This window comes from Cucumis melo, chromosome 9, assembly GCF_025177605.1.
Source record: "Cucumis melo cultivar AY chromosome 9, USDA_Cmelo_AY_1.0, whole genome shotgun sequence".
NCBI classification, from domain to species: Eukaryota; Viridiplantae; Streptophyta; class Magnoliopsida; order Cucurbitales; family Cucurbitaceae; genus Cucumis; species Cucumis melo.
Window position 1 is genome coordinate 13,433,259 of NC_066865.1, and position 4,838 is coordinate 13,438,096.

Here is a 4,838-nt window from a genome sequence, read left to right on the forward strand (position 1 = left end):
GAAATTAGGATTGATTAGATATTTGTTCGGAGAATATTTAATTAGTTTGAAGAGTTGCAAATTTATGTTATTAAAGATTGTTATTGGTTAATTGGTCTGGTGAGATTTAAGGATTTGGATAATTTTATTTATATAAGTAAATTTAAAGGAAGGGCAAAAAGTTTGAAGATTTGATTTGATAGATAATAAAGGAGGAGAGAGGTAGAGATAGAGGAAAGTTGACGAACGACAAGAAGTGACCGCGACTTGCCATAAAGAAACTTTTTGTTACTTCCACTTTTACTTTATAGTTTTGATTTTAGTATTTTAGTATTTTTTTGATTATTTCTCTTTAAAAATTAGATAGGGCCCAAACTATGATTTTTTTTCTAGATTTATTCTACATTCATTTACATATGATTTATAAATGAGTACTTAAGGTTTTCAATACAAGTTTAGTGTTATTTTCCATTTTGTTAAGAAAGTTTTTATTTCTTTTTAATAGTAATGACCTCAGCTTAGTACAAAAAGTTAGATGGTTACAAATTTTTAGTAGTACTAAATATTGATTTTAATATGTTGCAAAAGATGTTTGTAATGGTCATAAATTAACTTTTAGCAGTAACATTATCTGCCACCAAAACATCACCTTTAGAGACGAATGTAAATAGTGAGAATAAATATGTTATCAAAAGTAAGTATTTACTAACGCAAATGTTAGTAAAAGTACACATTTTGTGACGCACAAATGTTAGAAACTTTTAGCTACGCGGTGTTTTTTCGTTTTAGTAATGTTTTTTGTGCGCCACTAAAAACTCAAAATTTCTTGTAGTGTTTAGGTTATTAAAATAAAACTAGCTAACTATAATATAATTAATAACGTTTTATTGAAATTGTAATAACACTTTATTAATAACAGTTAACGAATAACATTTACTTTCTACAAATTTTAATTTTAGGACATAAAATCCAACATAAACAAAATCACATATATAAAATAATGTTTTTCTTCAAAGGATATTATCTATAACTGTTTCTATGGAGCAATCTCATGGATTTCAAGTTTCTAGAGATGATCGTTTGTTTATCATATTACGAAGAAAGGTTTATATAGCCTTCAACAAGCTCCTTGGTATGTGGTAATTTGATTTTATTTCATTCATTTCTTCCATCAATAGGGTTTATACAGGCGTAGGTTGATACTTCATTGATGTTTAATTTTGACCTATTTTCACTTCTAATTGCTATATTTTAATATTCATGGAAGTTCTTCAAATGTGGTAATTCCAAATATCATTGATGCTTTGAATAAAAAGTCAATCGATTAATTACCTTTATAATAAAACTCACTTCCTATTAGTTTCTTGATAAAAAAAAAAAAAAAGATTTTCTTTTTTTTTTTTTTTTTTGGTAAAAACAATGTACGCCTTACGAATTCCCCCTTTTTTTTTAAGATGTTGTATTGCCTATTAATTGCTAGCTAGACGAAAGTTAATTGATTAATTAAGTTTCTATGCTAATAGCTATAGCTAGTGTGCACTAAAAAGATCGGAATAGATATATAATTACAACTATTAATGTATTCTTATCCACCTAAGCTACCTTATTAAAGTATATAACCACCACCAAGAGATCAAATGCTATAAATCTTCAACCATTATCGAATATTTAAAGAAAAATATTTTAAGTATAAAATAATCATAACCAAGCAAGACTTCAAATATGATTCAAAAGTATAATTATGCACAAGGTGTAAAAACATCATCTCAGAAGTTCAAATCTTCACATTGATAGTTCAAAAGAAAATATCAATAATATAGACAAAATCGAAAAACAAAATTAAAATAATTGAAAAAAGGTTTAGTATTCTTCATAGGAAGAAATGGAGAAGTTAATTGAATTAATGGTGGAAATGAAGTAGAAAGGAAAGCAAACAAAGGGAAAAAGTACCAGAAAGAAATGTAAAACCCAAAGAGGCAGTAATTAGAAATAAAATTTGAAGAAACTCAGAAAATTGTTTGTCCTTTTGGAGTTTGTAATCATAGGAAGCCACATAGTTCCATCCATAATTATGTTTGCAACTCAAGCACCTCTCTAGTTTCTCTCTCGTCTTTACCTCTTCTATCCTCTCTCTTAAAACTCCCAAGTTGCTATCTACCATCTTATTGAACCTTCCTGCACCACAATCATAATTTGTTTGTTTGAAAACTCCAACTACTAATTTTATGCTCATGTTGGTGATCTATGTTCAACAATCACATTTATACCTACTTAAAAAATGTAATAAATTATATATTCAATTGATCCTTTCTTGTTAATTTGTAAAAAATTAATTATAAAATTTCATAAATATAACAAATTACTAAAATATTTATGGTCTCTGTAACAAAACCTATGAACGTAAGCCATTTTTTAAATATTTCAGACTTGTTTTTCCGTTTTTCTCTCTTTTTTGCTGCGATTTCTTTCTATCGTCTTTCTTTATTTCTTTCCTCCTTTTTTTCGCTACGATTTCTTTCTATCGTCTTTCTTTTTTTCTTACTTTTTTTTACGTTGTTTAGATTTGGGTAACCAAATCTGATTTCTTTCTATTGTTTTTCTTTTTTCTCTTTTTTTCGTTGTGATTTCTTTTTATTGTCTTTCTTCTTTTCCTCTTTTTTTTTACGTCGTTTAGATTTAGGTAACAAAATCTAAAAGATCGTGTATAAAAAATATTAAAAAAAAAAGTTTTTTAGAGTAAAGTAGCCAAATCTAAACGATCGTGTAAAAGAAATAAACGATAGTGTATCAAAAAAATTAGAAATTCGTTTAGATTTGGCTAAACTAATTTTTTCAAGATTCTTACAATTTCATGATCGTTTAATTTTCAAGATTCTTTGGTACATGATCATTTAGATTTTGCTAAACGATTTTTTTAATTCTTTTGATACACGATCGTCTATTTTTTTTACACGATCGTTTATTTTTTTTTACACAATCGTTTTGATTTGACTACTCTAATCTAAACAATTTTTTTGTTCAAGATTCTTTATACACGATTTTTTTAAAATTTGGTTACCCAAATCTAAACGACGTAAAAAAGAAGAGAAAATTAAGAAAGACAATGGAAATAAATCGCAACGAAAAAAGAAAAAAAGAATAAAGACGATAAAAAGAAATTAGATTTCGTTACCAATAATCTAAACGATGTAAAGAAAGAAGATAAGAGAAAGAAAGACGATGGAAAGAAATCAAAGACGGGAGGACAAACCTAAAATATTAAAGAAAAAACATACTACCTTCCAAAGCTACGTAACACGTGCTGCTATAAATATTTTAGTAGTTTGTTATATTCATGAAAATTTCTCTAAATTAGATTATTAATATTCACCGGCTCTTCTATAGTTTGTTATCTATGAATTGTAATAGTATTTTTAAAAATCAATCTAACTATTGAAGACTAAGATACAAAAATAATTTTGAATTTGTTGTTTGATCTAAATAATCTGGAGAAACTAAATTTTAGGTTTCTCCAATCCAAACTATGAACTAACTTTGGAATTTTACATGAATTCTTTAAAGATTAAGGGTATATATTATGGAGAACACATTCATAGATGAAATATTATATAGATTTTGAAGGGTTAAAACATGGTTTGAGGAGGTACTGAAAGCATTTCCAAAATCAGTTGAGATAACCAAAATAAAAAGCATATATAGATCAATGGATGATATAGAGAAAAAGTCTCACCTTGATCGTCTCTGAAACATTGAGCTCTAATTTTGAAAGGACGATGAAAAAGAGGCGACGAAGAAAACATAACATATGGCTTTACTGCCATTCCGTACATCCGAAATACCATCTTTTTTGTTTCCTTAATTTGTTCCTTTCACTCAATTTCTTTTAAATTTCTCTCTTCTTTTGAATAAAGAGAAATTTTACAACATTATTCTATTTTGGCTCTCTCTTTCTCATCAACTGCCCTAATTTCCAAGAAGAAAAAGATGTGCGATTGAGAGTTATAAAGAGAAGGTGGTAGACATTAAGAAGAATATGTTAATTGTTCGGTGGTCAAACTGATTGAATTTTTATTCTATTTTATTATTTTATATTCTCTCTTATATATGATTTGATATTTGTGATCAACAATAAAAAAGAAAAAGAAAAAAAAAAAAAACCTTGTGCTGTAGTCTTTAATATAACACACACATAACATATATATATATATATATATATATATATATATATATAGAAATAAATAAAGCAATTTGGAATAATTTAATTTGGAGTTAAGTATGTGGAATATTAGTTGTAATCTCAAGCGTTTAACGCGAGATAATGACTATGGCCTTACGTGTTTGGAATTGTTAGCTAACTTCCAAATCTAAATTCCATGTTTCACCGTTGGATTTTTATATGTATTATATTTTGTCCTAATTATTATTATTATTATTATTATTATTATTATTATTATTATTATTATTATTATTATTATTATTATTATTATTATTATTATTATTATTATTATTATTATTATTATTATTATTATTATTATTATTATTATTATTATTATTTCTTTTTACCCACAAATATATTAATAATTGTTTGTATTCTATTTGTACGGCTGCTCTTATTCATGCATCTCTTTCTCCATAACATATATAAAACAACCATAAAACATTCAAAATATTATAAATATTCTATAAATATATAGATGCTCGTTATCTAACCAACTCATGCGTCTTAGTCTTATAAACACTTATGTCAAGTATCCATGCACTTTTAGTGGCTAAGTAATCAACCACCTACTTCCCACTTTACCTATATATATATATAAAGGGTTTTGATGGATTTGTAAAGAAACAATCAAATTGGAGAG

At 26.2% G+C, this 4,838-nt stretch overlaps 1 long non-coding RNA gene across 1 annotated transcript; it reads right to left on the reverse strand.

The window, feature by feature from the left end:
• Nucleotides 1-1,734: 1,734 nt before the first annotated feature.
• On the reverse strand, nt 1,735-3,950 carry LOC127150968 (uncharacterized). Its single transcript, XR_007823625.1, has 2 exons — nt 3,710-3,950; nt 1,735-2,154 (listed from the first exon to the last, which is right to left on the reverse strand). It is a non-coding gene; the product is annotated as an uncharacterized LOC127150968 (long non-coding RNA).
• Nucleotides 3,951-4,838: the final 888 nt, after the last annotated feature.